Source organism: Peromyscus eremicus, chromosome 2, assembly GCF_949786415.1.
Source record: "Peromyscus eremicus chromosome 2, PerEre_H2_v1, whole genome shotgun sequence".
In the NCBI taxonomy this organism is placed as follows: domain Eukaryota; kingdom Metazoa; phylum Chordata; class Mammalia; order Rodentia; family Cricetidae; genus Peromyscus; species Peromyscus eremicus.
The window spans coordinates 124,320,107-124,333,590 of NC_081417.1; the positions used below are offsets into that span (position 1 = coordinate 124,320,107).

The 13,484-nt window shown below is 35.1% G+C and overlaps 1 protein-coding gene across 1 annotated transcript in view; it reads left to right on the forward strand.

Moving 5' to 3' along the window:
• The window catches only part of Faf1 (Fas associated factor 1), a 335,197-nt gene that overhangs the window by 102,089 nt on the left and 219,624 nt on the right, over window positions 1-13,484 (forward strand). The gene's annotated exons all lie outside the window — the stretch shown is intronic.

Here is a 13,484-nt window from a genome sequence, read left to right on the forward strand (position 1 = left end):
TTATTGCTTGTTCTAATCCAGAAATTCAGACTATTCCATTTTGTCTCCTTTGTAGTGTTTCATTTCCCCTCTCATTTGCTCTAAATGTTGGTATTCTTGAGAGTTCGTTTCTCAGCAGTCTTTCTTACTGTACCTTTTCCTAGAATCTGTTTTCAACCTTTCAATTTTTAAAGATGTTTAGATAACTTAGAAGTTTCTTTTACAAGCTTGCACGCCCCGGTTTTCTGAGAGGCCTTCATTTATGTGTCGCGTGTAATTCGGAGTTAGGTGTTTAGAACTTACTCATCACTTTTCTGGGAAAACTGTATAACTGCCCACATAGGCACAGTCTCAAGTGAAAACAGTATGAAATGCTGAAGCATAGCCTAAGTAACATGATAATTGCTAAAAAGGTCATTTAGTTGAGAATTTAAGTAATAGATTTTGTTAAGGTAAATTTTGGTTGAGAAATAGAACTAAGTATTGGATTTTGGTATATTTTAAAGAATAAGTTAGAAGTGAAAACAAATTACATTCACAGAATACTTGGTTGTAAAGGGAAGTAGGTTTAAGAGACAGAATTACTTGAAATAGGAGGAGAACAAGACAGTAAATAGGAACAATTCAAACAAGTAAAACAAACAAAGCCTGGTGGGTGGCCTGAAGGGTATGGGAATGTTAGTCTGCAGGAGCATCTGTAACAGAATACCATAAATTAGATGACTTAACAACCCAATTTTAGTTCTCCAGATTTGTAGTCCAAAATAGAAATGCAGGCCAGGTCAGTTTGTGATGAAGGCATTTTCCTGACTTGTAGATTGCCAGCTTCTCATAGTATCCTTGCTTTGCAGGGGAAAAAAAAAAAAAAGTGATTGAACTGTTCTTTTTCCTTTCTTCTTATAAAAACACCAATCACATTGGATTAAGGCTTCAACCTTATGACTTGAATTACCTCCTTAAGACCATATTTCAGATAGCATCAAATTGGAGTTTAGGCCTTCTACATATGATTCTAAGGGTAATTTCAAGGGTCAGTTCTGAGTAGGATCGGAGTCTAGGATAAAGTATTGAAATCAAGTTAGCTAGCAGGGTTAGAGGCAGTAGGAAAGGTAGAGAGCTGATTGGGGCCAAATGGAGAATGTTTCTGAGTTCTGGATTTTAATAGTTATAGTAGCAATGACAAAGTCCAAGTTATGGAAAATACTGAAATAGAAACTCCAAGGAGAATAAGAATATATATTGTATTACTTAAAGGAGAATAAGGATATCAAGAAAATGTAAAGTATTTGATAAGTGACTTAATTGTCATTCATGAAGGCTGGCTCTCTGCCAAGCCCTTTGCACACATTATTTTTCTTAAATCATTACAGTAAATCATTAGTAGATTTCTACCCACATTTTTCATTGAGGAACCTGAAGTGAAAGGTGAGGTGAGGACAGAGATACGACATGTATAGTTTCTTCTTTAAAGACGGTTGTAGATAGTCTGATTATCTTTAGTCCATATTTAAAAAAAACTAAGCTTAGGTATCAATATCACAACTAATGGTGGTAAAAACTAAAGAAAGCAACCTAAATTTGTCTAGGAAATAAAAAAAAACCGTAATGTATCAGTAGCTAGACATTTAAAAGTAAGTGTAGGAAAACAACAGTAAAGAAAACATGCAATGGCAAAACAAATCAATTATATTAACAATATCTATAAATAAGATAGAATTAAGTTTCTTTATTAAAGCAGATGCCTTGGCTAGGTGTGGTAGGCCTGCAATCTCCTTAGTCCAGGGTCTTAGAAGCAGAGATTGAAGCAATTTAGCTCATATTAGGTCAGCTAGGGCTACACAGGAACATTTCGTAGCAACAAAACAGCAACAACAAACCAAAAATCCAAGACAGAAATTCTAAATTTGGATCTCCAAAAACTCCTTTAAGGTAGTAGCAGAGAAAATAGAAAATAAGAAGGAAATTATGCCTTAAGTATTCCAGGCTAATATTACCTAAAAGAATGTACTATAATAATGTTAATAATATCTCAGCTTCATTTTAAGGCAAATAAGACTGAGGAACAATTTTCCAAGAATATACAATAATTGTGGACTTGTGTGTTCAAGTCAGCAAAATTTAACAAAATTACAAAGAAAAATAGACTAGTCTTAATTGTCTATCAAATTTATTTACTGATTTTGTAAGCTATAGAAGGTTTGAACAACTCAAACATATATGAAATACTTAAAAAAATAGACCAAAATGTCAGTTTCAAAGAATCACAGTCATATTGATCACATTCCTAGACCTCTGCTTTCACAAATGATATTTATTTCCAAAAATATTTTAAGAAACTAGTGTTAACAGTCAGAACAATGCATGATTTGATATGATTCTTAAAATAACTTGTCATTCCTCAGGAATAAATTGATACAGTCAGTTTAATTTTAATTAACATTATTATTAGACTTTTTAAAGTAAGATTTTAAGGTATTGTATTGGTAAATGTTTTTAATAAGAAGCCCTTTAAAAGCAGCTCATTTTAAGAAAATGGCATTCTGGATGAAAAACGCAACCTATCTCCAATTAAAGCCTCAATGATGATCACAGCACATCTAATTGGAGTGATGTACCAAATCCATTTATACAGTTTACTGCCTATTGATAGAGATTTGCTTGTTAGCATCACACTTTGAAAAAGAGCTGCAGGTATTCTTTATGACAACTTATTTAATGGACAGCCAGAAAGTTATTCACTGATTCCCAAAGCAAGAAAATCAATACATGCAAATGTGCTTTTTTTTTTTAATTTTTCCTCAACAAATGGAATTATGGTTATACAGTTTCGTTATTTTCTACTTGTTGTAGATCTCAATGTATCAATATCACCACTAATTACCATGTTTTGATTAATCTTAGATACTTTGGTTGAGACATTTTGTTGAATCCAATATATCACTGTATTGATAAACAGTAATTATAAGCATAAGGCCACCTGGACTTTGAAATTATCTTGAAAAACGTTATTAGGAATTATGTAAAATGAAATATTTGTTTATCTAGACATATTTAATTGCCAACAAAGAAAGCAATTAAAAGTAGCTGCAGACTAAGAGGCCAACCTTTGTTAAACATGGTTTTAAGATTGTTACAGAACTTGTGGTGATGATAACATGGTGTCTTGGAGGATGTTAACAACTGTAGCGGAGTGTTAATTAAGAATGAGGTAATCTTCAGCTCACAATTATTAGTATCATGTTAGTTTAGCTGGACAGGAGCAAAACCGAGTTTTGGTTATGATAATAGCTCGTCATATTTATAGTGGATAGATTAACATTTTATTTTTTATGCTGTTCCCAAGACAATTTTAAAATCCTCAATGAAATACAATCATATGTAAACATCAAGGCCTTAGCTCATTTACATATGTGCCAGATTTTCAAACTGATTGCTATTTGAACCTAATCTGTCATTGCTGGCTGCATTAGCTACAACAAACATTACATTTACATATTGATTTCTTATTTTGTTTTAGTGTAAATAATCCATAATTATAGTAAATTTGGTCTTTTGTTGACAGGGGCTCATATGACTCTTAAATTTAGAATGGAAATTTAAATTACCATGTGTTTTGCTTCTTAATTCAGAATCTGGTGTATCTCAAAGGGAAAAAGATAATTGTAGATCACAAGATATTAAAAAGAGACAAAAGAAAAATTTTAGTGTTTAGAAAGATACAAATTGTATTTCTCTAAAATGATAAACATTTTAGTATAAAAATTTATGGTAAATTAAATAAGTTACTATTCCTGCTTCAGTCATTAGACCATGTTTAAAAAACAAAATCTGATGTAAATGGATGTAATGATCCTATTTCATATATATATTTAAATATCCAGCTCCAGAAAATATATACCCCGTATACACAAAAGAACTTTCAGTGTCTGTGTTGGTGTTAATATTTATCCTAATTACACACACAACTAATGTAGAAAGTATACTTTTGTGTATAGATGTCATTAGACATACAGTATTTTAAGTAGAAATGACAACAAACTCCCAATTTCCATGTAGACTGATTAAAAGTATATTGTATTTTTTTCTGGGCACATTTAGTTGGAAAAATGGTGGCTGCTACATTACTTAAACACTGATAATATGGTTAAACTTTACTAAGGTAATTTAATTTATATAACATAAATTTTCATTTCCTAGGTGTCAGTTGGCCAGTTCAAAAGCCTGAATTAAACTAATGACAGATTTTTCTTTGATGCAAACTTTACCTCATCAGTTAGGTTGTTGTCACAGAATGTGGTATACTGGGTAGCTTAAATACAGCCATGTACTTTTGAGCCTCATGGAGGTCGAGAGAAGTCCAAGATGAAGGCACCAAGAGACTCACTTCCTAGTGAGGGCTTCCCCCTGGCTTGACTGCCTTCTTGAAAGTCTTCGTGCTAGAAGAGAAGCAGAGCTCTACTTTCTTAGTTAGCTTGTGAGAACACTAATCCAATCATGGGACTCTCATGGCTTCATCTAAATGTAATTATGTCAGAAAGCACTATATATCATACTAGGAGTTAAAGTTTTAACATGAATTTTGGGGAGGACATGAACATTTCATTCTAAAAGCCTGAAGTTTAAGAATGAATTTCTCTTTTCTAGTTTGTTTGATTTTGGTGGATTTATAACTTAAAACAGTGTTTTCTCTAGATAGCCTGTTACTTGATAGGCAGGCTATGATTTAGAATTACTGAGTCTTTTACATACTAAAGACTTTCAGAGGGGATTCTGGACTGAAGGGATTACTGAGAGGATCCTTTGATTGCTGCTGTCACTGTTTTGATTGACGACATGGCGCTGTTACTAATTGGTAGGAAGAAGTCATTCTCTTCTGTTCTTTAGCAATTAATAACTGCTCTGTAGCTACCTGGTGATCAAATGGTGCTTCTTTTCGAGGGGAGGGAAGTGTAGTAATTTGTGTGTGTGTGTGTGTGTGTGTGTGTGTGTGTGTGTGTGTGTGTGTTTGTAACATAGCTCACCCATGTGGTAGTCAGAGGATCACTTGTAGAGTTGGTTTTCTTTTTAGTGTTATGGGACATGGGAAATCAAATTCAGAGTTGGGAGCAAGTGCCTTTACCTGCTAAACGATCTCACCCTCAAATGCTATTTCTATATTAAAATGCATCCTTCAGTTAACCTTGAAAAAATCACTATTTAAGTATTCTTGAACTTATTTTCTGACTTGCTGATGTGCTCTCTTAATGTAAAAGAAATTAGCAAGACAGTGAGGACTATTTTTTTTTTTTTTTACTGTTTTTAGTTTTATCAGTAATTACCAGTAATACATGGTATTCTGTATTTACATATATAAAAATGCCTATATTAGAGCTTCAAATTTATTATAGGGGTTTATGTACTAATATTTATTTTTACACGATGATCTTCTTGAACAAAAGTGAAGGAGAATGTAAAAATGTTTAAATTAAGCCAATGCATTAACATGATATTGGCCTTCACTAGAAGGCAGATATCTTACAGGTAACTTTCTGTTTCCTGCAGTGTAGCTATATTGGAATGAGTGTCTCTCAGGAATAATCTGGTATTGAAAGAAGCAGCTGGAGAGTTCTAGACCAAGAAGAATAAAGATGTTTTGCCAAAATTATTTCTACATGTGTGTTACTAGTTTAGATGATGCTTAGTTATAATACTGAGACTTTTGGGGGAATTGGTTACCATGTTTTTAGAATTTTCTCTTATACACTATTCTCTTCCCCATAGTTTTAAAATTAAAGTAGTTAGATGCAGTTATGTTTTTCCTTTAACCCCAACTATTAGATAGGCTGAGACAGGGAACCACTTGAGCCTAGGAGTTTGGAGCCAAACCTGAGCAATGTAGTGATGCTGGCTCTTAAAGAAAAGTTAATGAATACATTAAATAATTATGGTAGGATATATGTAAAAGTATTCATTACTTTGCCTATTAGGTGTTTACTATGATTAGCTCTCATTTAATTTTACTCTATTTTATTTTGATTTATTGCAAATAATCACTACATCAGACAAATGTTGATCATTCTGATTACATGTTAAACAGTTTTAGTCTGTCTGCTAAAGCAAAGACTAATAGTTTTAGTAACCCTTGTCTGTTTGTAGAAACCAAAACATGTCTTTGTTGATAAGTATAGATAGCCCAATTGAAAGAAAAATCACAATGGAGAAACACAATAAAGAGAGAAAATGCATTCATGTAAAACCATTTCTTTCATTGAGCTCACCTTTGTACTGCCTTTGAAAAGTTTGCCTGTTTAAGGCTGGTAAGATAGCTTAGTAGGTAAAGCACTTGGTACTAAGCCTGAGGACCTGAGTTTAATCCCTGGACCCACATGGTGGAAGGAAAGAGCCAATTTCTTCAGATTGTCCTCTGACCTTGATGTGTGTGCCATGGTGCACACATCCTTCCCATAAATTAATTATATTTTCAAATTATTTCTTTTATTTTTTAGGATTATAATATAATTGTTTCCTCTGACCTTTCCTCCTACCAAACCCCCCATATACTCCATTTTGCACTCTTTCAAATTCATGGCCTCCTTTTTATTATTGTTATATACATGTGGGTTGTGTGTGTGTGTGTGTGTGTGTGTGTGTGTGTGTGTGTGTGTGTGTATATATATATATATATATTCCTTAATAAAACCTGCTGAGTGTGTGTGTGTATAAATATTCCTAAATAGAACCTGCTCAGTCTGTATAATGCTACTTGTATTTATCCATGTTTTCAGGGCTGACCATTTGGTATTGATAACCAATTAATGTGTTCTCTTCTGCTCTCAACAGTCCTTAGTTGCCTGTAGTTCTTTGTGTAGGATTGAGGCCTCTTGGGCTTTCTTGCATGGTGACTTCTGGTACCATACATAAAATGTTTTTTTTTTTAAATAAAAATAAAGTTTACTGTTGTTATTTGTTTTTGGCTCTTTTTGGGGGGTGCCTGCCACCCAGTTCCCAAATAAATTTACACACAGAGTCTTATTATTACTTATGAATGCCTGGCCTTAGCTTTGCTTAGTTTCTAGGCATTCTCCAACTCCAAAGCCAGCTTTTTTTTTTTTTGAGACAGGGTTTCTCTGTGTAGCTTTGTGCCTTTCCTGGAACTCACTTTGTAGCCCAGGCTGGCCTTGAACTCACAGAGATCCGCCTGGCTCTGCCTCCCAAGTGCTGGGATTAAAGGCGTGTGCCACCACCACCCGTCCAAAGCCAGCTTTAATTTTTAATTGAACTGGGACTACAAAGAGACCATTTGTGTTAAGTGTCTGTAGAGAAGGGCTGAAACAAACATTTAGGAAGACTTATGAAATTTTGTATGTCATATACCAATAGGCCAATTTGCTCTTTTTCTTGAGACATTTTTTCTTAGATGATTTGTCCTTTTCCTTCAGATGTCTTGTTTGTCTAGTGTTCTTCAGATTCCTTAGCCTTCATTCTCCTGAAAGACAAAACCAAAAACCCTTCCCCAAGCCTAACTTGGGAGAGGTTCCCTTTTGGCAAGTTATATCTGATTAAATGAAAAGCATTTGTTAGTGGTATAAATTAGTTTAAATTGGATAGTCTTGCTGGTTGATGAACTATCATCTCTTCTAATTAAGAGGTCTCTCTTGTTCAAATCGAACCTTTATCAATTTTGATGGTATACACAGCGTTTCTTTTCTTGTAGAAACAAAAGCAAAACCTTGACCCCAAAGTAACACATATCCTGGTTTCCATTCTGAGTTCAGCACATCTTTAAAGTATATAGGCTGATTTTATTCTGTAGTTTTTTCTATTGTCCAATGTCTCTCTGCAGCTGTTGTTCCTTTCTCATTAGCACTGAGAAAATTCAAAGTTAATAGAGCATTATGTAATCTTTCTGGGGTTTTTTGTTACCCCTTTCTCTTTACTTAGCATATCCTTTATAGTTCAGTTTGATCTTTCTATGACTGCTTGGCCTGTAGGATTGTGTGTTATACCTGTAATATGCTTTATATTGTAATAAGCAAAAAACTGTTTCATTTTACCAGAGACATATGCTGGAGCATTGTCAGTTTTAATTTGTGCAGGTATACCCATGATGGCCATAACTTATAGCAAATGTGTGATTACCAAATCAGTCTTTTCAGAACTCAGCAGTTGCCCATTGAAATCCTGAATAAGTTTCAATGATGTGGTGTACATATTTCAATTTTCCAAACTCTGCAAAGTGAAACACATCCATCTGCCAGATTTTATTCCTTTGAGTATTGGGTTACATCCTGCTGGTGGCGGAGTCTGATTATAAAAAGAGCAAGTAGGGCATTTCCTTCCAATTTCCTTGGCTTGTTGCCAGGTTATGGAAAAATCCTTTTTTAAACCTTTACTATTGACATGATTTTTTTTTATGAAATTCTGAGGCCTCCAGCACATTTCCTATCAATAGTTTATTAATCTCATCATTACCTTGTGCTATAGGGCCTGGCAGACCTGTATGGGATTGGATGTGAGTTATATATAAAGAATGCTTCCCGTTCCTGATTATATCTTGTAACTGAATAAATAACAAAGTTAATTCTGACTCATCAGCGATAAATTCTGCGGTCTCAATATGTAAGACCACCCTTTCAGCATACCAAGAGTCAGTAACTATGTTGAGAGGTTCAGAAAAATTCATTAATACCAACAGAATAGCATACAATTCCAATTTTTGAACCAAATTATAAGGATTTTGAACTACTTTACTTAAATTTTCTGACTTGTAACCAACCCTTCTAAACAGTGACAACTATCCCAAACCCGAAACCTATGGAAAGACCAAAAATCACTCGTGGTCTTCCCCCCCCCCCCCCCCCCACCTCTTGGGAATGTGGGTGCTGTGTTCTTAAAATTGCTTCATACTGTTTGTGGGTGAAGGCATCTTTAGAGTCCTGGAGAGAAAATTTTGAGATAATGACCAAGTCCTGGGAAGACCAGCAGTAACCTTTGCTGATAGATATCACCTGTCAGGATCCAGAGGCGTGTGGAGGCCAGAGGTCGATTTGGGGTGTTTTCCTTTGTTGCTTTCCACCTTACCTTTTTGAGATAGTCTCTCATCACAAACTAAAGTTCACTATTAAGTATAGGTTGGCTGATCAGGCTACCCCTGGAATATCGCTGTTTGTATTCCCACCCTACTTCCAGTGCTGAAGTTACAGCCATAGGTCACCTTTCACCTGGGTGCTTGGGAACATGAATCAGGTCTTCATCATGCAGAAAGTACTTTACTTAATGAGTGATCTCTCCAACCCCATTAAAAAGATTTTTTTTCCCTGTACAAACTCATAAATCATGAAGAAGAATAATTGCTATAAAGGCACTGTAGATCTTTTTGTTGGTGTTACATTGTCACTGTGAGATTTTAAAGTTTCAGCATCTCTTAAGTGTTCTATTTTCAGTGTTATAATATGTCACCTCATAACTTATGCAATAAAAATTCACTCTTGGCTCTTTAAAGTTTAATATTCATAGTCCTATAAAGGAAAAATTTATTTATTTATTTCAGAAGAGGGAACTGCGTATTGACAGAGTAGACAAGTGTCTAAGATAGGGCTTTAGATATTTAGGCACTCAACAAATACTGCTGAAAAATGATTGACTTGCTATGGTCAAACAGCTAACCCTGGTAGAACAGAAGTTTAGAGCCTGCTCCCTAAGACCCTAGCAGTTTTAGGCTTGTGTCTCTGTATGTGTATATGTTCCATCTCCACAGCTATCCAGAAATTATAGAACTGACTAAATGGTTTTCTCCTCAGCAGTATGCAGTTGGTGCTGGTCCTGTCAGACTTGTCTGCAAGATTATTGCTCAAGCCTGCTAGCAAAACCAAGAAACAGATCTAAGAAACTGCATAAAGGCAACCACAAAAAGTACACATATTTATGGATTCATTTCTATATATAAAATAGTGAAGATTTTGAAATTCTGAGTTCCTTAGCCTAGCTTTTGTAGTCTTCCATAATATACCCTTCTTCCTTCTCCTTTCCCTCCTCCCTACCACCTCCTTTTTTAAAATGATTTTTTGAATTGGGTTTTCTGTGTAGCACTGGCTGTCCTGGATCCCAGTCTGTAGACCGGGTTGGGCTTGAACTCAGAGAGATCTACCTGCCTCTGCTTCCTGAGTGCTGGGATTCAATGTGTGCACCACCATTGCCCAGCCTCCCACCTACCCCTTTTGTTTTTTAAATAAGGAAGAAAGTTCTGTTTGACTCATAGTTTTAGTTCATGTATATTTGACCCTGTTACTCTTGGGCCTCTGGCAGAGCAGTATGGGCTGGGGGGTGGGTGGGTAAGGACAAAGGGGGGAGGGAAGGAGAGGAAGAGAAGCCAGGATCCCTATGTTCCTTGTAAGGGCAGGCCTTCTAAATGACCATAACTTGCTTTCTGGAAATAGGCCCCACCTCCCAAAAGTTTCCACTACCCCAGAATGCTACTTGTGGACACCAAGCCTTGAACACAGGTGTCTTTGTGTTACATCTCAGATCCAGACTTTAATACCTTGTCTCAGGATTAGGTTAAGGGAAATCCCAAATTTGAGATGCTTTTCCTGAAGCCTGCTCTGTGTGTGGATAGTGACTTACTTGGAAGGGTCACTGTGGTTGTTTTCTGGGCTTTTGTCCCAGACTGCAACATTCTTGGGAGGCTGTGCCTGATCCAGGTGTAAGGAAGGAGGCTTCAGGAATTGAAATGTCTCTCTCCTTGCTTCTGCCCCTGGGCTCAAGGAAGGATCTTCTGCAGTGAACTTGTGACACTTGTCTCTACTCCTTCGTTATAGTCGTACTGAGGAAGGAAGGATCTTCTGCAGTGAACTTGTGACACTTGTCTCTACTCCTTCATTATAGTCATACTGAGTCTTCCAGTCTTCTATGTTGCCAGCATGTGGCTATCTTTTTTTTTTTTTTTTGGTCTTTGTGTACTTTGTGTCTGGGCTTTGGCATGACTGAAGCCACTCTTCTACTTGAAACAGTTACTTTATTTGTTGTTGTTTTATACTGGTCTTTATTGATTTTTCTCTTTACCATTAATCTTCTTTAAATTGACTCCTCCTTGGCTTTGTTTCAGATGTTGGAATGTTCTAGGGTTCCATCTTGATTTTTCTGTTTTTCTCTTAGTAGCTTCTTTCCTCACATGGTTTTATTTGGCACAAAGTCACATCTCCTATATGCCCGCATGCTTTGACTCTGCTCTTATATCTCTTAAGTGCCCATTTTGTGTGGTTTTTGTCTTTTAGTTTTTTGTTTTGTTTTCTTAGAGAGAATGGAGCCACACATGGCCTAGGCTGGCCTCAGACTTGCCTTGTAACTGAGGATGCCTTTGAGCTCTAATCTTCCTGTCTCCACCATCTTAGTCCTGAGTTCACCTTTACCTGGCTTTGGTTTTTACGTTCAGCTATATTGTATATAACATTGAAAATTCTTTTTGTGTGTCTCACATACGGTCAAGCTTAATTCATCTAAAACTTCACTCTCAATTTTCCTACCAATTTATTTTTGATGAATAAAATTTCATCCTTTTGTTTGCTCAGACTGGAAATCTTGAGGTTGTATTTTTCTCTTGTTCTCTATCAGTAAATTATCATTCTTCTGCCTCTAACCTGTATTCTGTATTTAATATTCTTACTATTTCTCCTTCTTTTCCTCACTTCTTTTGTAATTAATCCATGCCTCTGTTTCCCCCATCTCCAGTCTTTCTCTCTTAGCTAGCGCACACAGAGAAATCTTAGAGATGGAAATAGCAGCCAGCTCCTAGCCTATTCCTTTTCAAACCCCTAGTAGCTTTCCTGTGCAGTTACTATGAGAACCTGCGAAAGTGGACCTTTGCTGATCGCCTTTTATTATGCCAACCTCGCTCTTTTCCCTGGAGATGCCTTTCTCAGCTGTTCTGTTTACTGAATTTTCCTGACCCTCTGTTATCTTGTATCTTATGATCTGTTTTACTTTCTTCATGGTACATAGCACTCTCCAAGTTTACTTATTTATTTACTTATTCTTTGTCCCATTTGCCTGAAATGTAAGTTTCACGGAAACAAGGACCATGTTTTTTTTGTTTCTTTTTTTTTTTTAAATTTTTTAATCCTCATTATTTCTCTAGAAACTAGAATGTTTTGACTATAGATTGGTATAAAACAAACAGTGTCAAAGTTGTGTCCCCTCCAAAAAAAAAAATGTGTATTCTGAGTGTTCAGTTCTAAGATCCTATTTGAATTTCAACTTGTGTGTGTCTTTTCTTGGTATGGATTACTTTTTCTTCTCATGGACTCCTTTACCCCTTGACCAAGGGCAGAGTTAAGCATGTTTGTTTCAGTTTTCATTGAACTTTTATTTCAGTTCTACTGGCAGTGATGTGTATGTAGCCCTATTAGACTGAGTTTTTCAAAGAACTATGTATTTTTATTTAGATTGGATTCCTTTGCAAGGCATTGACCTAATGCTGCTTCAAAAATAAATATATAGATAAATACTTTAACTAGAATGATAGTTGTATGACTTTGTTGTGTGAAAGACAAAGATGAATATGACTCTTACCTTGTGGAAACTCACAACTTGTTTATTACTAAATGAATATCTGCAGTGTACCACTGCTTAGGTGCTAAAGATATAATAACAAATGTTCTTGCCTCAACAAACTTGTGTTTTAGTTGGATATAATTTTTTAAAATTTATTAGCAATATTTTATTATATCTATGCTTCTTTTGTATTTTTTTTTTGTCTGTTAATAACCTGTGAACTCTTTGGCAGACAACAGGGTGAACAGATTAAAAGTCTAATTCTAATCTTTATTCTGTGTGTGTTTATCATATTGTTCCAGATGTCAAAAGAGGAGCCAAATGGGCCAGAGCTATGTATCCCACTCAGAATATTTTCCGAGGCTATAGCCATGGCAAAATTACCCCCCTGACAGGCAGTGAACATATTTGAACATAATAGCAATAGATTTTTATTAAATTATTGATGAAGATCATGTTTCTTAATATTGACATAAAGTTGAATCATGATATATTTCTTAATTTATATAGCTGATTACATATTTTTTTTGTGTTTTTTATGCTTTTCTAACATTTGGGAACTTTGCTATAGGACTTTAAAAGTGTTGCTTTGAACTCTTCAATTCCTGAATTCTATATAGCTGAACCCTAAGTGAAAGCATTATTTTGAAAGAATTTTGGTATACCAATTATAATTCGGTAGATTTCAGTGTCTTCTGAATTTTTGCCTAAAACATATTTTTTATACAGCATTTGTAAGTATAGACAAATTTTATAGTTCTGTTCTAGACAGCTGTTTCGTTAGAATTGAATCAGTCTTTCAGTACATTTGAATAAATATTTTAATAGATATTTAATATCATTTGGCAATTAGACAATTGATTCTCTTGGAGGAATAAGAAAATAGATAACAGTGTTTGTAGAAAGTATGTAGTATTTGAAGTATCTGCAATAGAAGTTTTAAAACACCTTGGTAGAGAAGGAGTTAACAGGTTAGC